Source organism: Lissotriton vulgaris, chromosome 7 (assembly GCF_964263255.1).
Source record: "Lissotriton vulgaris chromosome 7, aLisVul1.2, whole genome shotgun sequence".
Lineage (NCBI taxonomy): Eukaryota > Metazoa > Chordata > Amphibia > Caudata > Salamandridae > Lissotriton > Lissotriton vulgaris.
In genome coordinates, this window is record NC_141695.1 from 1389480025 (window position 1) to 1389500954 (window position 20930).

The 20930-nt window shown below is 45.3% G+C and overlaps 22 non-coding genes across 22 annotated transcripts; 11 read left to right on the plus strand and 11 right to left on the minus strand.

The window, feature by feature from the left end:
* Positions 1-145: 145 nt before the first annotated feature.
* On the minus strand, positions 146-218 carry TRNAR-ACG (transfer RNA arginine (anticodon ACG)). Its single transcript has one exon. It is a non-coding gene; the product is annotated as a tRNA-Arg (tRNA).
* A 714-nt stretch (positions 219-932) lies between these two features.
* Positions 933-1039, plus strand: LOC147704137 (U6 spliceosomal RNA). The gene has a single exon (XR_015298800.1). It is a non-coding gene; the product is annotated as a U6 spliceosomal RNA (small nuclear RNA).
* A 1010-nt stretch (positions 1040-2049) lies between these two features.
* On the minus strand, positions 2050-2122 carry TRNAR-ACG (transfer RNA arginine (anticodon ACG)). Its single transcript has one exon. It is a non-coding gene; the product is annotated as a tRNA-Arg (tRNA).
* Positions 2123-2836: 714 nt separating this feature from the next.
* LOC147704139 (U6 spliceosomal RNA) lies at positions 2837-2943 on the plus strand. Its single transcript, XR_015298801.1, has one exon. It is a non-coding gene; the product is annotated as a U6 spliceosomal RNA (small nuclear RNA).
* Positions 2944-3953: 1010 nt separating this feature from the next.
* On the minus strand, positions 3954-4026 carry TRNAR-ACG (transfer RNA arginine (anticodon ACG)). The gene has a single exon. It is a non-coding gene; the product is annotated as a tRNA-Arg (tRNA).
* A 714-nt stretch (positions 4027-4740) lies between these two features.
* Positions 4741-4847, plus strand: LOC147704141 (U6 spliceosomal RNA). The gene has a single exon (XR_015298802.1). It is a non-coding gene; the product is annotated as a U6 spliceosomal RNA (small nuclear RNA).
* A 1020-nt stretch (positions 4848-5867) lies between these two features.
* On the minus strand, positions 5868-5940 carry TRNAR-ACG (transfer RNA arginine (anticodon ACG)). The gene has a single exon. It is a non-coding gene; the product is annotated as a tRNA-Arg (tRNA).
* Positions 5941-6654: 714 nt separating this feature from the next.
* On the plus strand, positions 6655-6761 carry LOC147704143 (U6 spliceosomal RNA). The gene has a single exon (XR_015298803.1). It is a non-coding gene; the product is annotated as a U6 spliceosomal RNA (small nuclear RNA).
* A 1010-nt stretch (positions 6762-7771) lies between these two features.
* TRNAR-ACG (transfer RNA arginine (anticodon ACG)) lies at positions 7772-7844 on the minus strand. Its single transcript has one exon. It is a non-coding gene; the product is annotated as a tRNA-Arg (tRNA).
* Positions 7845-8558: 714 nt separating this feature from the next.
* On the plus strand, positions 8559-8665 carry LOC147704145 (U6 spliceosomal RNA). Its single transcript, XR_015298804.1, has one exon. It is a non-coding gene; the product is annotated as a U6 spliceosomal RNA (small nuclear RNA).
* Positions 8666-9675: 1010 nt separating this feature from the next.
* TRNAR-ACG (transfer RNA arginine (anticodon ACG)) lies at positions 9676-9748 on the minus strand. The gene has a single exon. It is a non-coding gene; the product is annotated as a tRNA-Arg (tRNA).
* A 714-nt stretch (positions 9749-10462) lies between these two features.
* Positions 10463-10569, plus strand: LOC147704147 (U6 spliceosomal RNA). Its single transcript, XR_015298805.1, has one exon. It is a non-coding gene; the product is annotated as a U6 spliceosomal RNA (small nuclear RNA).
* Positions 10570-11579: 1010 nt separating this feature from the next.
* TRNAR-ACG (transfer RNA arginine (anticodon ACG)) lies at positions 11580-11652 on the minus strand. Its single transcript has one exon. It is a non-coding gene; the product is annotated as a tRNA-Arg (tRNA).
* A 714-nt stretch (positions 11653-12366) lies between these two features.
* LOC147704149 (U6 spliceosomal RNA) lies at positions 12367-12473 on the plus strand. The gene has a single exon (XR_015298806.1). It is a non-coding gene; the product is annotated as a U6 spliceosomal RNA (small nuclear RNA).
* A 1020-nt stretch (positions 12474-13493) lies between these two features.
* Positions 13494-13566, minus strand: TRNAR-ACG (transfer RNA arginine (anticodon ACG)). Its single transcript has one exon. It is a non-coding gene; the product is annotated as a tRNA-Arg (tRNA).
* A 714-nt stretch (positions 13567-14280) lies between these two features.
* LOC147704151 (U6 spliceosomal RNA) lies at positions 14281-14387 on the plus strand. Its single transcript, XR_015298807.1, has one exon. It is a non-coding gene; the product is annotated as a U6 spliceosomal RNA (small nuclear RNA).
* A 1010-nt stretch (positions 14388-15397) lies between these two features.
* TRNAR-ACG (transfer RNA arginine (anticodon ACG)) lies at positions 15398-15470 on the minus strand. The gene has a single exon. It is a non-coding gene; the product is annotated as a tRNA-Arg (tRNA).
* Positions 15471-16184: 714 nt separating this feature from the next.
* On the plus strand, positions 16185-16291 carry LOC147704153 (U6 spliceosomal RNA). Its single transcript, XR_015298808.1, has one exon. It is a non-coding gene; the product is annotated as a U6 spliceosomal RNA (small nuclear RNA).
* A 1010-nt stretch (positions 16292-17301) lies between these two features.
* On the minus strand, positions 17302-17374 carry TRNAR-ACG (transfer RNA arginine (anticodon ACG)). Its single transcript has one exon. It is a non-coding gene; the product is annotated as a tRNA-Arg (tRNA).
* A 714-nt stretch (positions 17375-18088) lies between these two features.
* Positions 18089-18195, plus strand: LOC147704155 (U6 spliceosomal RNA). Its single transcript, XR_015298809.1, has one exon. It is a non-coding gene; the product is annotated as a U6 spliceosomal RNA (small nuclear RNA).
* Positions 18196-19215: 1020 nt separating this feature from the next.
* Positions 19216-19288, minus strand: TRNAR-ACG (transfer RNA arginine (anticodon ACG)). The gene has a single exon. It is a non-coding gene; the product is annotated as a tRNA-Arg (tRNA).
* Positions 19289-20002: 714 nt separating this feature from the next.
* Positions 20003-20109, plus strand: LOC147704157 (U6 spliceosomal RNA). The gene has a single exon (XR_015298810.1). It is a non-coding gene; the product is annotated as a U6 spliceosomal RNA (small nuclear RNA).
* The last annotated feature ends 821 nt before the right edge of the window (positions 20110-20930 follow it).

Here is a 20930-nt window from a genome sequence, read left to right on the forward strand (position 1 = left end):
TTTAACTAGCTGTGGTCCTATTACTTGCGCTCTACCGTGGAACAACTGCTGGATGAGTCCTGCTGGAGAATATTGAACCTACAACAAGTCTGAGGTAAATAAAAATTCCACAGGAATATAATCAAACAGGGACCTACAACCCTTCCGAGCCAGATAGGAGTCGAACCTACAATCTTCTGATCCGTAGTCAGACGCGTTATCCATTGCGCCACTGGCCCTATGTAGACTTACGCATCCTTTTGTCCTTAAGTGGGCTAGAAAGTGTGTGTATGTGTGTGTGAAGGCACAAGGGAACCCATCTGACCTCCTGGAAGTCTGTTCTGTGAGGTTTTCCCAAGTTTTACAAAGGACTTTAGGAGAAGGAAGCACCTAAAAGCTAGGCGAAATGGTCCTAGATCCAAGGAAATCTTTTAGATCAGGCTCAGTTTCTTAAATAGTTTGCATTAACATAATCAGTTCCAGGTCTGTGTGGGGCTGAGCTTGAGAACTCCTTAGTAAGTAGGCGTTTACAACAATAAGGGGTTTAATATTACAACACAGGTGAACATTCAGACACATTATCATAAGCTCACCTTGTCCAGGGACCCAAGCATGCTGCCTTTCCACTCTCAGAGCCCTTCACCTAACCTACTGTGCAGCTGTTTCACCTTTAATATCACTGTTCCACAGGCAGCGTGACGTCACAATGCTCCTTGTCTGTAGCCCGACCCAGGAGCCTTTGCAAACCTGGTATAATCTACATACTTACGGTGTGTTTAGTCTTGGACCACAAATGCAGTGAAGAATAATGGATTGCTACTCTTCATCCATTTTTGACCATTGGCTCAGATTTGAATGCGTACTGGCCATCTGAGCATCTCTGCCAGGCCACCCTATGTCTAGAGACTGTAGATTTAGAGAGTTTATAAACATTGTCAGTTCATCAATAAAGTGTGCTCGCTTCGGCAGCACATATACTAAAATTGGAACGATACAGAGAAGATTAGCATGGCCCCTGCGCAAGGATGACACGCAAATTCGTGAAGCGTTCCATATTTTTAACAGCTTTCAGGAGAGAAATCTTTTTTGTTTTCAAGACTAATTGAAAAAATAAAGCAGGTCCCAGTGCTGTCCCCGTAATATGTATTTTTCAATTAGTCTCTCCTCAACATTTTTAATGTATTTGCTTTGCAGTAAAGAAGGTGCGCTCTATGTTCAGCTGCATTTAGCAAGGAAGCCTGCAGGACTTCTGGGACTTTTCTTTCTCTTTTTTAGCCTCACTGTCATTATTCTTCACCACCCCCAAATCTATACTGCTGCAGTGTTGTGTTGATTTGTGGGAAGCAGGACAAAGAGAAGGGCAGGGCCTATGCAAATGAAGGCCTCAGGGATGTCTGGGAGTGCCTTTTTAGCAGTATTGTTAAAGTCCACCTTGCAACCGGATTGGTCGGGTAAGCTGAAAAACACCATGCCAGATTGGGCACCAGGTGTCTAGGCGCTTGGAGGACATATTGGGTCTACATCCCTCAGTTTCTGAGGTCCAAGAAATGTTCACCCTCTACCCTAATAGAGAGGTCTTGGCCGATCGTGGCTGAGAGGGGAAGAAGGTAGCAGTGCAAGATGCTTATGGTCCTTCTCTAATAATGGACCAACTTTCTCTCTCTCCTTACCTGTGGTTCTGCCTGGCTACTGGGGCTACCAGTTGTAAGCCTGCAGCCCACAGGGAGTTGGTTTGTTCCTCTCACACATGTAAATGGGTAAGCATTCAAGTGCACACACCTGCCTACGTCCACAGACCCTCGCGCACACACACTTTTGTCAACAAGCTTTTTCGCAATTAAGAGTATCAGGGACCCATGTTGAAATACAAAAGCAGCACACCACGTGACGGCCATCACATAGAGTCCAGCAGCAAATGGGAAACGTTTAACTAGCTGTGGTCCTATTACTTGCGCTCTACCGTGGAACAACTGCTGGATGAGTCCTGCTGGAGAATATTGAACCTACAACAAGTCTGAGGTAAATAAAAATTCCACAGGAATATAATCAAACAGGGACCTACAACCCTTCCGAGCCAGATAGGAGTCGAACCTACAATCTTCTGATCCGTAGTCAGACGCGTTATCCATTGCGCCACTGGCCCTATGTAGACTTACGCATCCTTTTGTCCTTAAGTGGGCTAGAAAGTGTGTGTATGTGTGTGTGAAGGCACAAGGGAACCCATCTGACCTCCTGGAAGTCTGTTCTGTGAGGTTTTCCCAAGTTTTACAAAGGACTTTAGGAGAAGGAAGCACCTAAAAGCTAGGCGAAATGGTCCTAGATCCAAGGAAATCTTTTAGATCAGGCTCAGTTTCTTAAATAGTTTGCATTAACATAATCAGTTCCAGGTCTGTGTGGGGCTGAGCTTGAGAACTCCTTAGTAAGTAGGCGTTTACAACAATAAGGGGTTTAATATTACAACACAGGTGAACATTCAGACACATTATCATAAGCTCACCTTGTCCAGGGACCCAAGCATGCTGCCTTTCCACTCTCAGAGCCCTTCACCTAACCTACTGTGCAGCTGTTTCACCTTTAATATCACTGTTCCACAGGCAGCGTGACGTCACAATGCTCCTTGTCTGTAGCCCGACCCAGGAGCCTTTGCAAACCTGGTATAATCTACATACTTACGGTGTGTTTAGTCTTGGACCACAAATGCAGTGAAGAATAATGGATTGCTACTCTTCATACATTTTTGACCATTGGCTCAGATTTGAATGCGTACTGGGCATCTGAGCATCTCTGCCAGGCCACCCTATGTCTAGAGACTGTAGATTTAGAGAGTTTATAAACATTGTCAGTTCATCAATAAAGTGTGCTCGCTTCGGCAGCACATATACTAAAATTGGAACGATACAGAGAAGATTAGCATGGCCCCTGCGCAAGGATGACACGCAAATTCGTGAAGCGTTCCATATTTTTAACAGCTTTCAGGAGAGAAATCTTTTTTGTTTTCAAGACTAATTGAAAAAATAAAGCAGGTCCCAGTGCTGTCCCCGTAATATGTATTTTTCAATTAGTCTCTCCTCAACATTTTTAATGTATTTGCTTTGCAGTAAAGAAGGTGCGCTCTATGTTCAGCTGCATTTAGCAAGGAAGCCTGCAGGACTTCTGGGACTTTTCTTTCTCTTTTTTAGCCTCACTGTCATTATTCTTCACCACCCCCAAATCTATACTGCTGCAGTGTTGTGTTGATTTGTGGGAAGCAGGACAAAGAGAAGGGCAGGGCCTATGCAAATGAAGGCCTCAGGGATGTCTGGGAGTGCCTTTTTAGCAGTATTGTTAAAGTCCACCTTGCAACCGGATTGGTCGGGTAAGCTGAAAAACACCATGCCAGATTGGGCACCAGGTGTCTAGGCGCTTGGAGGACATATTGGGTCTACATCCCTCAGTTTCTGAGGTCCAAGAAATGTTCACCCTCTACCCTAATAGAGAGGTCTTGGCCGATTGTGGCTGAGAGGGGAAGAAGGTAGCAGTGCAAGATGCTTATGGTCCTTCTCTAATAATGGACCAACTTTCTCTCTCTCCTTACCTGTGGTTCTGCCTGGCTACTGGGGCTACCAGTTGTAAGCCTGCAGCCCACAGGGAGTTGGTTTGTTCCTCTCACACATGTAAATGGGTAAGCATTCAAGTGCACACACCTGCCTACGTCCACAGACCCTCGCGCACACACACTTTTGTCAACAAGCTTTTTCGCAATTAAGAGTATCAGGGACCCATGTTGAAATACAAAAGCAGCACACCACGTGACGGCCATCACATAGAGTCCAGCAGCAAATGGGAAACGTTTAACTAGCTGTGGTCCTATTACTTGCGCTCTACCGTGGAACAACTGCTGGATGAGTCCTGCTGGAGAATATTGAACCTACAACAAGTCTGAGGTAAATAAAAATTCCACAGGAATATAATCAAACAGGGACCTACAACCCTTCCGAGCCAGATAGGAGTCGAACCTACAATCTTCTGATCCGTAGTCAGACGCGTTATCCATTGCGCCACTGGCCCTATGTAGACTTACGCATCCTTTTGTCCTTAAGTGGGCTAGAAAGTGTGTGTATGTGTGTGTGAAGGCACAAGGGAACCCATCTGACCTCCTGGAAGTCTGTTCTGTGAGGTTTTCCCAAGTTTTACAAAGGACTTTAGGAGAAGGAAGCACCTAAAAGCTAGGCGAAATGGTCCTAGATCCAAGGAAATCTTTTAGATCAGGCTCAGTTTCTTAAATAGTTTGCATTAACATAATCAGTTCCAGGTCTGTGTGGGGCTGAGCTTGAGAACTCCTTAGTAAGTAGGCGTTTACAACAATAAGGGGTTTAATATTACAACACAGGTGAACATTCAGACACATTATCATAAGCTCACCTTGTCCAGGGACCCAAGCATGCTGCCTTTCCACTCTCAGAGCCCTTCACCTAACCTACTGTGCAGCTGTTTCACCTTTAATATCACTGTTCCACAGGCAGCGTGACGTCACAATGCTCCTTGTCTGTAGCCCGACCCAGGAGCCTTTGCAAACCTGGTATAATCTACATACTTACGGTGTGTTTAGTCTTGGACCACAAATGCAGTGAAGAATAATGGATTGCTACTCTTCATACATTTTTGACCATTGGCTCAGATTTGAATGCGTACTGGGCATCTGAGCATCTCTGCCAGGCCACCCTATGTCTAGAGACTGTAGATTTAGAGAGTTTATAAACATTGTCAGTTCATCAATAAAGTGTGCTCGCTTCGGCAGCACATATACTAAAATTGGAACGATACAGAGAAGATTAGCATGGCCCCTGCGCAAGGATGACACGCAAATTCGTGAAGCGTTCCATATTTTTAACAGCTTTCAGGAGAGAAATCTTTTTTGTTTTCAAGACTAATTGAAAAAATAAAGCAGGTCCCAGTGCTGTCCCCGTAATATGTATTTTTCAATTAGTCTCTCCTCAACATTTTTAATGTATTTGCTTTGCAGTAAAGAAGGTGCGCTCTATGTTCAGCTGCATTTAGCAAGGAAGCCTGCAGGACTTCTGGGACTTTTCTTTCTCTTTTTTAGCCTCACTGTCATTATTCTTCACCACCCCCAAATCTATACTGCTGCAGTGTTGTGTTGATTTGTGGGAATCAGGACAAAGAGAAGGGCAGGGCCTATGCAAATGAAGGCCTCAGGGATGTCTGGGAGTGCCTTTTTAGCAGTATTGTTAAAGTCCACCTTGCAACCGGATTGGTCGGGTAAGCTGAAAAACACCATGCCAGATTGGGCACCAGGTCTCTAGGCGCTTGGAGGACATATTGGGTCTACATCCCTCAGTTTCTGAGGTCCAAGAAATGTTCACCCTCTACCCTAATAGAGAGGCCTTGGCCGATCGTGGCCGATCGTGGCTGAGAGGGGAAGAAGGTAGCAGTGCAAGATGCTTATGGTCCTTCTCTAATAATGGACCAACTTTCTCTCTCTCCTTACCTGTGGTTCTGCCTGGCTACTGGGGCTACCAGTTGTAAGCCTGCAGCCCACAGGGAGTTGGTTTGTTCCTCTCACACATGTAAATGGGTAAGCATTCAAGTGCACACACCTGCCTACGTCCACAGACCCTCGCGCACACACACTTTTGTCAACAAGCTTTTTCGCAATTAAGAGTATCAGGGACCCATGTTGAAATACAAAAGCAGCACACCACGTGACGGCCATCACATAGAGTCCAGCAGCAAATGGGAAACGTTTAACTAGCTGTGGTCCTATTACTTGCGCTCTACCGTGGAACAACTGCTGGATGAATCCTGCTGGAGAATATTGAACCTACAACAAGTCTGAGGTAAATAAAAATTCCACAGGAATATAATCAAACAGGGACCTACAACCCTTCCGAGCCAGATAGGAGTCGAACCTACAATCTTCTGATCCGTAGTCAGACGCGTTATCCATTGCGCCACTGGCCCTATGTAGACTTACGCATCCTTTTGTCCTTAAGTGGGCTAGAAAGTGTGTGTATGTGTGTGTGAAGGCACAAGGAAACCCATCTGACCTCCTGGAAGTCTGTTCTGTGAGGTTTTCCCAAGTTTTACAAAGGACTTTAGGAGAAGGAAGCACCTAAAAGCTAGGCGAAATGGTCCTAGATCCAAGGAAATCTTTTAGATCAGGCTCAGTTTCTTAAATAGTTTGCATTAACATAATCAGTTCCAGGTCTGTGTGGGGCTGAGCTTGAGAACTCCTTAGTAAGTAGGCGTTTACAACAATAAGGGGTTTAATATTACAACACAGGTGAACATTCAGACACATTATCATAAGCTCACCTTGTCCAGGGACCCAAGCATGCTGCCTTTCCACTCTCAGAGCCCTTCACCTAACCTACTGTGCAGCTGTTTCACCTTTAATATCACTGTTCCACAGGCAGCGTGACGTCACAATGCTCCTTGTCTGTAGCCCGACCCAGGAGCCTTTGCAAACCTGGTATAATCTACATACTTACGGTGTGTTTAGTCTTGGACCACAAATGCAGTGAAGAATAATGGATTGCTACTCTTCATCCATTTTTGACCATTGGCTCAGATTTGAATGCGTACTGGCCATCTGAGCATCTCTGCCAGGCCACCCTATGTCTAGAGACTGTAGATTTAGAGAGTTTATAAACATTGTCAGTTCATCAATAAAGTGTGCTCGCTTCGGCAGCACATATACTAAAATTGGAACGATACAGAGAAGATTAGCATGGCCCCTGCGCAAGGATGACACGCAAATTCGTGAAGCGTTCCATATTTTTAACAGCTTTCAGGAGAGAAATCTTTTTTGTTTTCAAGACTAATTGAAAAAATAAAGCAGGTCCCAGTGCTGTCCCCGTAATATGTATTTTTCAATTAGTCTCTCCTCAACATTTTTAATGTATTTGCTTTGCAGTAAAGAAGGTGCGCTCTATGTTCAGCTGCATTTAGCAAGGAAGCCTGCAGGACTTCTGGGACTTTTCTTTCTCTTTTTTAGCCTCACTGTCATTATTCTTCACCACCCCCAAATCTATACTGCTGCAGTGTTGTGTTGATTTGTGGGAAGCAGGACAAAGAGAAGGGCAGGGCCTATGCAAATGAAGGCCTCAGGGATGTCTGGGAGTGCCTTTTTAGCAGTATTGTTAAAGTCCACCTTGCAACCGGATTGGTCGGGTAAGCTGAAAAACACCATGCCAGATTGGGCACCAGGTGTCTAGGCGCTTGGAGGACATATTGGGTCTACATCCCTCAGTTTCTGAGGTCCAAGAAATGTTCACCCTCTACCCTAATAGAGAGGTCTTGGCCGATCGTGGCTGAGAGGGGAAGAAGGTAGCAGTGCAAGATGCTTATGGTCCTTCTCTAATAATGGACCAACTTTCTCTCTCTCCTTACCTGTGGTTCTGCCTGGCTACTGGGGCTACCAGTTGTAAGCCTGCAGCCCACAGGGAGTTGGTTTGTTCCTCTCACACATGTAAATGGGTAAGCATTCAAGTGCACACACCTGCCTACGTCCACAGACCCTCGCGCACACACACTTTTGTCAACAAGCTTTTTCGCAATTAAGAGTATCAGGGACCCATGTTGAAATACAAAAGCAGCACACCACGTGACGGCCATCACATAGAGTCCAGCAGCAAATGGGAAACGTTTAACTAGCTGTGGTCCTATTACTTGCGCTCTACCGTGGAACAACTGCTGGATGAGTCCTGCTGGAGAATATTGAACCTACAACAAGTCTGAGGTAAATAAAAATTCCACAGGAATATAATCAAACAGGGACCTACAACCCTTCCGAGCCAGATAGGAGTCGAACCTACAATCTTCTGATCCGTAGTCAGACGCGTTATCCATTGCGCCACTGGCCCTATGTAGACTTACGCATCCTTTTGTCCTTAAGTGGGCTAGAAAGTGTGTGTATGTGTGTGTGAAGGCACAAGGGAACCCATCTGACCTCCTGGAAGTCTGTTCTGTGAGGTTTTCCCAAGTTTTACAAAGGACTTTAGGAGAAGGAAGCACCTAAAAGCTAGGCGAAATGGTCCTAGATCCAAGGAAATCTTTTAGATCAGGCTCAGTTTCTTAAATAGTTTGCATTAACATAATCAGTTCCAGGTCTGTGTGGGGCTGAGCTTGAGAACTCCTTAGTAAGTAGGCGTTTACAACAATAAGGGGTTTAATATTACAACACAGGTGAACATTCAGACACATTATCATAAGCTCACCTTGTCCAGGGACCCAAGCATGCTGCCTTTCCACTCTCAGAGCCCTTCACCTAACCTACTGTGCAGCTGTTTCACCTTTAATATCACTGTTCCACAGGCAGCGTGACGTCACAATGCTCCTTGTCTGTAGCCCGACCCAGGAGCCTTTGCAAACCTGGTATAATCTACATACTTACGGTGTGTTTAGTCTTGGACCACAAATGCAGTGAAGAATAATGGATTGCTACTCTTCATCCATTTTTGACCATTGGCTCAGATTTGAATGCGTACTGGCCATCTGAGCATCTCTGCCAGGCCACCCTATGTCTAGAGACTGTAGATTTAGAGAGTTTATAAACATTGTCAGTTCATCAATAAAGTGTGCTCGCTTCGGCAGCACATATACTAAAATTGGAACGATACAGAGAAGATTAGCATGGCCCCTGCGCAAGGATGACACGCAAATTCGTGAAGCGTTCCATATTTTTAACAGCTTTCAGGAGAGAAATCTTTTTTGTTTTCAAGACTAATTGAAAAAATAAAGCAGGTCCCAGTGCTGTCCCCGTAATATGTATTTTTCAATTAGTCTCTCCTCAACATTTTTAATGTATTTGCTTTGCAGTAAAGAAGGTGCGCTCTATGTTCAGCTGCATTTAGCAAGGAAGCCTGCAGGACTTCTGGGACTTTTCTTTCTCTTTTTTAGCCTCACTGTCATTATTCTTCACCACCCCCAAATCTATACTGCTGCAGTGTTGTGTTGATTTGTGGGAAGCAGGACAAAGAGAAGGGCAGGGCCTATGCAAATGAAGGCCTCAGGGATGTCTGGGAGTGCCTTTTTAGCAGTATTGTTAAAGTCCACCTTGCAACCGGATTGGTCGGGTAAGCTGAAAAACACCATGCCAGATTGGGCACCAGGTGTCTAGGCGCTTGGAGGACATATTGGGTCTACATCCCTCAGTTTCTGAGGTCCAAGAAATGTTCACCCTCTACCCTAATAGAGAGGTCTTGGCCGATCGTGGCTGAGAGGGGAAGAAGGTAGCAGTGCAAGATGCTTATGGTCCTTCTCTAATAATGGACCAACTTTCTCTCTCTCCTTACCTGTGGTTCTGCCTGGCTACTGGGGCTACCAGTTGTAAGCCTGCAGCCCACAGGGAGTTGGTTTGTTCCTCTCACACATGTAAATGGGTAAGCATTCAAGTGCACACACCTGCCTACGTCCACAGACCCTCGCGCACACACACTTTTGTCAACAAGCTTTTTCGCAATTAAGAGTATCAGGGACCCATGTTGAAATACAAAAGCAGCACACCACGTGACGGCCATCACATAGAGTCCAGCAGCAAATGGGAAACGTTTAACTAGCTGTGGTCCTATTACTTGCGCTCTACCGTGGAACAACTGCTGGATGAGTCCTGCTGGAGAATATTGAACCTACAACAAGTCTGAGGTAAATAAAAATTCCACAGGAATATAATCAAACAGGGACCTACAACCCTTCCGAGCCAGATAGGAGTCGAACCTACAATCTTCTGATCCGTAGTCAGACGCGTTATCCATTGCGCCACTGGCCCTATGTAGACTTACGCATCCTTTTGTCCTTAAGTGGGCTAGAAAGTGTGTGTATGTGTGTGTGAAGGCACAAGGGAACCCATCTGACCTCCTGGAAGTCTGTTCTGTGAGGTTTTCCCAAGTTTTACAAAGGACTTTAGGAGAAGGAAGCACCTAAAAGCTAGGCGAAATGGTCCTAGATCCAAGGAAATCTTTTAGATCAGGCTCAGTTTCTTAAATAGTTTGCATTAACATAATCAGTTCCAGGTCTGTGTGGGGCTGAGCTTGAGAACTCCTTAGTAAGTAGGCGTTTACAACAATAAGGGGTTTAATATTACAACACAGGTGAACATTCAGACACATTATCATAAGCTCACCTTGTCCAGGGACCCAAGCATGCTGCCTTTCCACTCTCAGAGCCCTTCACCTAACCTACTGTGCAGCTGTTTCACCTTTAATATCACTGTTCCACAGGCAGCGTGACGTCACAATGCTCCTTGTCTGTAGCCCGACCCAGGAGCCTTTGCAAACCTGGTATAATCTACATACTTACGGTGTGTTTAGTCTTGGACCACAAATGCAGTGAAGAATAATGGATTGCTACTCTTCATACATTTTTGACCATTGGCTCAGATTTGAATGCGTACTGGGCATCTGAGCATCTCTGCCAGGCCACCCTATGTCTAGAGACTGTAGATTTAGAGAGTTTATAAACATTGTCAGTTCATCAATAAAGTGTGCTCGCTTCGGCAGCACATATACTAAAATTGGAACGATACAGAGAAGATTAGCATGGCCCCTGCGCAAGGATGACACGCAAATTCGTGAAGCGTTCCATATTTTTAACAGCTTTCAGGAGAGAAATCTTTTTTGTTTTCAAGACTAATTGAAAAAATAAAGCAGGTCCCAGTGCTGTCCCCGTAATATGTATTTTTCAATTAGTCTCTCCTCAACATTTTTAATGTATTTGCTTTGCAGTAAAGAAGGTGCGCTCTATGTTCAGCTGCATTTAGCAAGGAAGCCTGCAGGACTTCTGGGACTTTTCTTTCTCTTTTTTAGCCTCACTGTCATTATTCTTCACCACCCCCAAATCTATACTGCTGCAGTGTTGTGTTGATTTGTGGGAAGCAGGACAAAGAGAAGGGCAGGGCCTATGCAAATGAAGGCCTCAGGGATGTCTGGGAGTGCCTTTTTAGCAGTATTGTTAAAGTCCACCTTGCAACCGGATTGGTCGGGTAAGCTGAAAAACACCATGCCAGATTGGGCACCAGGTGTCTAGGCGCTTGGAGGACATATTGGGTCTACATCCCTCAGTTTCTGAGGTCCAAGAAATGTTCACCCTCTACCCTAATAGAGAGGTCTTGGCCGATTGTGGCTGAGAGGGGAAGAAGGTAGCAGTGCAAGATGCTTATGGTCCTTCTCTAATAATGGACCAACTTTCTCTCTCTCCTTACCTGTGGTTCTGCCTGGCTACTGGGGCTACCAGTTGTAAGCCTGCAGCCCACAGGGAGTTGGTTTGTTCCTCTCACACATGTAAATGGGTAAGCATTCAAGTGCACACACCTGCCTACGTCCACAGACCCTCGCGCACACACACTTTTGTCAACAAGCTTTTTCGCAATTAAGAGTATCAGGGACCCATGTTGAAATACAAAAGCAGCACACCACGTGACGGCCATCACATAGAGTCCAGCAGCAAATGGGAAACGTTTAACTAGCTGTGGTCCTATTACTTGCGCTCTACCGTGGAACAACTGCTGGATGAGTCCTGCTGGAGAATATTGAACCTACAACAAGTCTGAGGTAAATAAAAATTCCACAGGAATATAATCAAACAGGGACCTACAACCCTTCCGAGCCAGATAGGAGTCGAACCTACAATCTTCTGATCCGTAGTCAGACGCGTTATCCATTGCGCCACTGGCCCTATGTAGACTTACGCATCCTTTTGTCCTTAAGTGGGCTAGAAAGTGTGTGTATGTGTGTGTGAAGGCACAAGGGAACCCATCTGACCTCCTGGAAGTCTGTTCTGTGAGGTTTTCCCAAGTTTTACAAAGGACTTTAGGAGAAGGAAGCACCTAAAAGCTAGGCGAAATGGTCCTAGATCCAAGGAAATCTTTTAGATCAGGCTCAGTTTCTTAAATAGTTTGCATTAACATAATCAGTTCCAGGTCTGTGTGGGGCTGAGCTTGAGAACTCCTTAGTAAGTAGGCGTTTACAACAATAAGGGGTTTAATATTACAACACAGGTGAACATTCAGACACATTATCATAAGCTCACCTTGTCCAGGGACCCAAGCATGCTGCCTTTCCACTCTCAGAGCCCTTCACCTAACCTACTGTGCAGCTGTTTCACCTTTAATATCACTGTTCCACAGGCAGCGTGACGTCACAATGCTCCTTGTCTGTAGCCCGACCCAGGAGCCTTTGCAAACCTGGTATAATCTACATACTTACGGTGTGTTTAGTCTTGGACCACAAATGCAGTGAAGAATAATGGATTGCTACTCTTCATACATTTTTGACCATTGGCTCAGATTTGAATGCGTACTGGCCATCTGAGCATCTCTGCCAGGCCACCCTATGTCTAGAGACTGTAGATTTAGAGAGTTTATAAACATTGTCAGTTCATCAATAAAGTGTGCTCGCTTCGGCAGCACATATACTAAAATTGGAACGATACAGAGAAGATTAGCATGGCCCCTGCGCAAGGATGACACGCAAATTCGTGAAGCGTTCCATATTTTTAACAGCTTTCAGGAGAGAAATCTTTTTTGTTTTCAAGACTAATTGAAAAAATAAAGCAGGTCCCAGTGCTGTCCCCGTAATATGTATTTTTCAATTAGTCTCTCCTCAACATTTTTAATGTATTTGCTTTGCAGTAAAGAAGGTGCGCTCTATGTTCAGCTGCATTTAGCAAGGAAGCCTGCAGGACTTCTGGGACTTTTCTTTCTCTTTTTTAGCCTCACTGTCATTATTCTTCACCACCCCCAAATCTATACTGCTGCAGTGTTGTGTTGATTTGTGGGAATCAGGACAAAGAGAAGGGCAGGGCCTATGCAAATGAAGGCCTCAGGGATGTCTGGGAGTGCCTTTTTAGCAGTATTGTTAAAGTCCACCTTGCAACCGGATTGGTCGGGTAAGCTGAAAAACACCATGCCAGATTGGGCACCAGGTCTCTAGGCGCTTGGAGGACATATTGGGTCTACATCCCTCAGTTTCTGAGGTCCAAGAAATGTTCACCCTCTACCCTAATAGAGAGGCCTTGGCCGATCGTGGCCGATCGTGGCTGAGAGGGGAAGAAGGTAGCAGTGCAAGATGCTTATGGTCCTTCTCTAATAATGGACCAACTTTCTCTCTCTCCTTACCTGTGGTTCTGCCTGGCTACTGGGGCTACCAGTTGTAAGCCTGCAGCCCACAGGGAGTTGGTTTGTTCCTCTCACACATGTAAATGGGTAAGCATTCAAGTGCACACACCTGCCTACGTCCACAGACCCTCGCGCACACACACTTTTGTCAACAAGCTTTTTCGCAATTAAGAGTATCAGGGACCCATGTTGAAATACAAAAGCAGCACACCACGTGACGGCCATCACATAGAGTCCAGCAGCAAATGGGAAACGTTTAACTAGCTGTGGTCCTATTACTTGCGCTCTACCGTGGAACAACTGCTGGATGAATCCTGCTGGAGAATATTGAACCTACAACAAGTCTGAGGTAAATAAAAATTCCACAGGAATATAATCAAACAGGGACCTACAACCCTTCCGAGCCAGATAGGAGTCGAACCTACAATCTTCTGATCCGTAGTCAGACGCGTTATCCATTGCGCCACTGGCCCTATGTAGACTTACGCATCCTTTTGTCCTTAAGTGGGCTAGAAAGTGTGTGTATGTGTGTGTGAAGGCACAAGGAAACCCATCTGACCTCCTGGAAGTCTGTTCTGTGAGGTTTTCCCAAGTTTTACAAAGGACTTTAGGAGAAGGAAGCACCTAAAAGCTAGGCGAAATGGTCCTAGATCCAAGGAAATCTTTTAGATCAGGCTCAGTTTCTTAAATAGTTTGCATTAACATAATCAGTTCCAGGTCTGTGTGGGGCTGAGCTTGAGAACTCCTTAGTAAGTAGGCGTTTACAACAATAAGGGGTTTAATATTACAACACAGGTGAACATTCAGACACATTATCATAAGCTCACCTTGTCCAGGGACCCAAGCATGCTGCCTTTCCACTCTCAGAGCCCTTCACCTAACCTACTGTGCAGCTGTTTCACCTTTAATATCACTGTTCCACAGGCAGCGTGACGTCACAATGCTCCTTGTCTGTAGCCCGACCCAGGAGCCTTTGCAAACCTGGTATAATCTACATACTTACGGTGTGTTTAGTCTTGGACCACAAATGCAGTGAAGAATAATGGATTGCTACTCTTCATCCATTTTTGACCATTGGCTCAGATTTGAATGCGTACTGGCCATCTGAGCATCTCTGCCAGGCCACCCTATGTCTAGAGACTGTAGATTTAGAGAGTTTATAAACATTGTCAGTTCATCAATAAAGTGTGCTCGCTTCGGCAGCACATATACTAAAATTGGAACGATACAGAGAAGATTAGCATGGCCCCTGCGCAAGGATGACACGCAAATTCGTGAAGCGTTCCATATTTTTAACAGCTTTCAGGAGAGAAATCTTTTTTGTTTTCAAGACTAATTGAAAAAATAAAGCAGGTCCCAGTGCTGTCCCCGTAATATGTATTTTTCAATTAGTCTCTCCTCAACATTTTTAATGTATTTGCTTTGCAGTAAAGAAGGTGCGCTCTATGTTCAGCTGCATTTAGCAAGGAAGCCTGCAGGACTTCTGGGACTTTTCTTTCTCTTTTTTAGCCTCACTGTCATTATTCTTCACCACCCCCAAATCTATACTGCTGCAGTGTTGTGTTGATTTGTGGGAAGCAGGACAAAGAGAAGGGCAGGGCCTATGCAAATGAAGGCCTCAGGGATGTCTGGGAGTGCCTTTTTAGCAGTATTGTTAAAGTCCACCTTGCAACCGGATTGGTCGGGTAAGCTGAAAAACACCATGCCAGATTGGGCACCAGGTGTCTAGGCGCTTGGAGGACATATTGGGTCTACATCCCTCAGTTTCTGAGGTCCAAGAAATGTTCACCCTCTACCCTAATAGAGAGGTCTTGGCCGATCGTGGCTGAGAGGGGAAGAAGGTAGCAGTGCAAGATGCTTATGGTCCTTCTCTAATAATGGACCAACTTTCTCTCTCTCCTTACCTGTGGTTCTGCCTGGCTACTGGGGCTACCAGTTGTAAGCCTGCAGCCCACAGGGAGTTGGTTTGTTCCTCTCACACATGTAAATGGGTAAGCATTCAAGTGCACACACCTGCCTACGTCCACAGACCCTCGCGCACACACACTTTTGTCAACAAGCTTTTTCGCAATTAAGAGTATCAGGGACCCATGTTGAAATACAAAAGCAGCACACCACGTGACGGCCATCACATAGAGTCCAGCAGCAAATGGGAAACGTTTAACTAGCTGTGGTCCTATTACTTGCGCTCTACCGTGGAACAACTGCTGGATGAGTCCTGCTGGAGAATATTGAACCTACAACAAGTCTGAGGTAAATAAAAATTCCACAGGAATATAATCAAACAGGGACCTACAACCCTTCCGAGCCAGATAGGAGTCGAACCTACAATCTTCTGATCCGTAGTCAGACGCGTTATCCATTGCGCCACTGGCCCTATGTAGACTTACGCATCCTTTTGTCCTTAAGTGGGCTAGAAAGTGTGTGTATGTGTGTGTGAAGGCACAAGGGAACCCATCTGACCTCCTGGAAGTCTGTTCTGTGAGGTTTTCCCAAGTTTTACAAAGGACTTTAGGAGAAGGAAGCACCTAAAAGCTAGGCGAAATGGTCCTAGATCCAAGGAAATCTTTTAGATCAGGCTCAGTTTCTTAAATAGTTTGCATTAACATAATCAGTTCCAGGTCTGTGTGGGGCTGAGCTTGAGAACTCCTTAGTAAGTAGGCGTTTACAACAATAAGGGGTTTAATATTACAACACAGGTGAACATTCAGACACATTATCATAAGCTCACCTTGTCCAGGGACCCAAGCATGCTGCCTTTCCACTCTCAGAGCCCTTCACCTAACCTACTGTGCAGCTGTTTCACCTTTAATATCACTGTTCCACAGGCAGCGTGACGTCACAATGCTCCTTGTCTGTAGCCCGACCCAGGAGCCTTTGCAAACCTGGTATAATCTACATACTTACGGTGTGTTTAGTCTTGGACCACAAATGCAGTGAAGAATAATGGATTGCTACTCTTCATACATTTTTGACCATTGGCTCAGATTTGAATGCGTACTGGGCATCTGAGCATCTCTGCCAGGCCACCCTATGTCTAGAGACTGTAGATTTAGAGAGTTTATAAACATTGTCAGTTCATCAATAAAGTGTGCTCGCTTCGGCAGCACATATACTAAAATTGGAACGATACAGAGAAGATTAGCATGGCCCCTGCGCAAGGATGACACGCAAATTCGTGAAGCGTTCCATATTTTTAACAGCTTTCAGGAGAGAAATCTTTTTTGTTTTCAAGACTAATTGAAAAAATAAAGCAGGTCCCAGTGCTGTCCCCGTAATATGTATTTTTCAATTAGTCTCTCCTCAACATTTTTAATGTATTTGCTTTGCAGTAAAGAAGGTGCGCTCTATGTTCAGCTGCATTTAGCAAGGAAGCCTGCAGGACTTCTGGGACTTTTCTTTCTCTTTTTTAGCCTCACTGTCATTATTCTTCACCACCCCCAAATCTATACTGCTGCAGTGTTGTGTTGATTTGTGGGAAGCAGGACAAAGAGAAGGGCAGGGCCTATGCAAATGAAGGCCTCAGGGATGTCTGGGAGTGCCTTTTTAGCAGTATTGTTAAAGTCCACCTTGCAACCGGATTGGTCGGGTAAGCTGAAAAACACCATGCCAGATTGGGCACCAGGTGTCTAGGCGCTTGGAGGACATATTGGGTCTACATCCCTCAGTTTCTGAGGTCCAAGAAATGTTCACCCTCTACCCTAATAGAGAGGTCTTGGCCGATCGTGGCTGAGAGGGGAAGAAGGTAGCAGTGCAAGATGCTTATGGTCCTTCTCTAATAATGGACCAACTTTCTCTCTCTCCTTACCTGTGGTTCTGCCTGGCTACTGGGGCTACCAGTTGTAAGCCTGCAGCCCACAGGGAGTTGGTTTGTTCCTCTCACACATGTAAATGGGTAAGCATTCAAGTGCACACACCTGCCTACGTCCACAGACCCTCGCGCACACACACTTTTGTCAACAAGCTTTTTCGCAATTAAGAGTATCAGGGACCCATGTTGAAATACAAAAGCAGCACACCACGTGACGGCCATCACATAGAGTCCAGCAGCAAATGGGAAACGTTTAACTAGCTGTGGTCCTATTACTTGCGCTCTACCGTGGAACAACTGCTGGATGAGTCCTGCTGGAGAATATTGAACCTACAACAAGTCTGAGGTAAATAAAAATTCCACAGGAATATAATCAAACAGGGACCTACAACCCTTCCGAGCCAGATAGGAGTCGAACCTACAATCTTCTGATCCGTAGTCAGACGCGTTATCCATTGCGCCACTGGCCCTATGTAGACTTACGCATCCTTTTGTCCTTAAGTGGGCTAGAAAGTGTGTGTATGTGTGTGTGAAGGCACAAGGGAACCCATCTGACCTCCTGGAAGTCTGTTCTGTGAGGTTTTCCCAAGTTTTACAAAGGACTTTAGGAGAAGGAAGCACCTAAAAGCTAGGCGAAATGGTCCTAGATCCAAGGAAATCTTTTAGATCAGGCTCAGTTTCTTAAATAGTTTGCATTAACATAATCAGTTCCAGGTCTGTGTGGGGCTGAGCTTGAGAACTCCTTAGTAAGTAGGCGTTTACAACAATAAGGGGTTTAATATTACAACACAGGTGAACATTCAGACACATTATCATAAGCTCACCTTGTCCAGGGACCCAAGCATGCTGCCTTTCCACTCTCAGAGCCCTTCACCTAACCTACTGTGCAGCTGTTTCACCTTTAATATCACTGTTCCACAGGCAGCGTGACGTCACAATGCTCCTTGTCTGTAGCCCGACCCAGGAGCCTTTGCAAACCTGGTATAATCTACATACTTACGGTGTGTTTAGTCTTGGACCACAAATGCAGTGAAGAATAATGGATTGCTACTCTTCATACATTTTTGACCATTGGCTCAGATTTGAATGCGTACTGGGCATCTGAGCATCTCTGCCAGGCCACCCTATGTCTAGAGACTGTAGATTTAGAGAGTTTATAAACATTGTCAGTTCATCAATAAAGTGTGCTCGCTTCGGCAGCACATATACTAAAATTGGAACGATACAGAGAAGATTAGCATGGCCCCTGCGCAAGGATGACACGCAAATTCGTGAAGCGTTCCATATTTTTAACAGCTTTCAGGAGAGAAATCTTTTTTGTTTTCAAGACTAATTGAAAAAATAAAGCAGGTCCCAGTGCTGTCCCCGTAATATGTATTTTTCAATTAGTCTCTCCTCAACATTTTTAATGTATTTGCTTTGCAGTAAAGAAGGTGCGCTCTATGTTCAGCTGCATTTAGCAAGGAAGCCTGCAGGACTTCTGGGACTTTTCTTTCTCTTTTTTAGCCTCACTGTCATTATTCTTCACCACCCCCAAATCTATACTGCTGCAGTGTTGTGTTGATTTGTGGGAATCAGGACAAAGAGAAGGGCAGGGCCTATGCAAATGAAGGCCTCAGGGATGTCTGGGAGTGCCTTTTTAGCAGTATTGTTAAAGTCCACCTTGCAACCGGATTGGTCGGGTAAGCTGAAAAACACCATGCCAGATTGGGCACCAGGTCTCTAGGCGCTTGGAGGACATATTGGGTCTACATCCCTCAGTTTCTGAGGTCCAAGAAATGTTCACCCTCTACCCTAATAGAGAGGCCTTGGCCGATCGTGGCCGATCGTGGCTGAGAGGGGAAGAAGGTAGCAGTGCAAGATGCTTATGGTCCTTCTCTAATAATGGACCAACTTTCTCTCTCTCCTTACCTGTGGTTCTGCCTGGCTACTGGGGCTACCAGTTGTAAGCCTGCAGCCCACAGGGAGTTGGTTTGTTCCTCTCACACATGTAAATGGGTAAGCATTCAAGTGCACACACCTGCCTACGTCCACAGACCCTCGCGCACACACACTTTTGTCAACAAGCTTTTTCGCAATTAAGAGTATCAGGGACCCATGTTGAAATACAAAAGCAGCACACCACGTGACGGCCATCACATAGAGTCCAGCAGCAAATGGGAAACGTTTAACTAGCTGTGGTCCTATTACTTGCGCTCTACCGTGGAACAACTGCTGGATGAATCCTGCTGGAGAATATTGAACCTACAACAAGTCTGAGGTAAATAAAAATTCCACAGGAATATAATCAAACAGGGACCTACAACTCTTCCGAGCCAGATAGGAGTCGAACCTACAATCTTCTGATCCGTAGTCAGACGCGTTATCCATTGCGCCACTGGCCCTATGTAGACTTACGCATCCTTTTGTCCTTAAGTGGGCTAGAAAGTGTGTGTATGTGTGTGTGAAGGCACAAGGAAACCCATCTGACCTCCTGGAAGTCTGTTCTGTGAGGTTTTCCCAAGTTTTACAAAGGACTTTAGGAGAAGGAAGCACCTAAAAGCTAGGCGAAATGGTCCTAGATCCAAGGAAATCTTTTAGATCAGGCTCAGTTTCTTAAATAGTTTGCATTAACATAATCAGTTCCAGGTCTGTGTGGGGCTGAGCTTGAGAACTCCTTAGTAAGTAGGCGTTTACAACAATAAGGGGTTTAATATTACAACACAGGTGAACATTCAGACACATTATCATAAGCTCACCTTGTCCAGGGACCCAAGCATGCTGCCTTTCCACTCTCAGAGCCCTTCACCTAACCTACTGTGCAGCTGTTTCACCTTTAATATCACTGTTCCACAGGCAGCGTGACGTCACAATGCTCCTTGTCTGTAGCCCGACCCAGGAGCCTTTGCAAACCTGGTATAATCTACATACTTACGGTGTGTTTAGTCTTGGACCACAAATGCAGTGAAGAATAATGGATTGCTACTCTTCATCCATTTTTGACCATTGGCTCAGATTTGAATGCGTACTGGCCATCTGAGCATCTCTGCCAGGCCACCCTATGTCTAGAGACTGTAGATTTAGAGAGTTTATAAACATTGTCAGTTCATCAATAAAGTGTGCTCGCTTCGGCAGCACATATACTAAAATTGGAACGATACAGAGAAGATTAGCATGGCCCCTGCGCAAGGATGACACGCAAATTCGTGAAGCGTTCCATATTTTTAACAGCTTTCAGGAGAGAAATCTTTTTTGTTTTCAAGACTAATTGAAAAAATAAAGCAGGTCCCAGTGCTGTCCCCGTAATATGTATTTTTCAATTAGTCTCTCCTCAACATTTTTAATGTATTTGCTTTGCAGTAAAGAAGGTGCGCTCTATGTTCAGCTGCATTTAGCAAGGAAGCCTGCAGGACTTCTGGGACTTTTCTTTCTCTTTTTTAGCCTCACTGTCATTATTCTTCACCACCCCCAAATCTATACTGCTGCAGTGTTGTGTTGATTTGTGGGAATCAGGACAAAGAGAAGGGCAGGGCCTATGCAAATGAAGGCCTCAGGGATGTCTGGGAGTGCCTTTTTAGCAGTATTGTTAAAGTCCACCTTGCAACCGGATTGGTCGGGTAAGCTGAAAAACACCATGCCAGATTGGGCACCAGGTCTCTAGGCGCTTGGAGGACATATTGGGTCTACATCCCTCAGTTTCTGAGGTCCAAGAAATGTTCACCCTCTACCCTAATAGAGAGGTCTTGGCCGATCGTGGCTGAGAGGGGAAGAAGGTAGCAGTGCAAGATGCTTATGGTCCTTCTCTAATAATGGACCAACTTTCTCTCTCTCCTTACCTGTGGTTCTGCCTGGCTACTGGGGCTACCAGTTGTAAGCCTGCAGCCCACAGGGAGTTGGTTTGTTCCTCTCACACATGTAAATGGGTAAGCATTCAAGTGCACACACCTGCCTACGTCCACAGACCCTCGCGCACACACACTTTTGTCAACAAGCTTTTTCGCAATTAAGAGTATCAGGGACCCATGTTGAAATACAAAAGCAGCACAC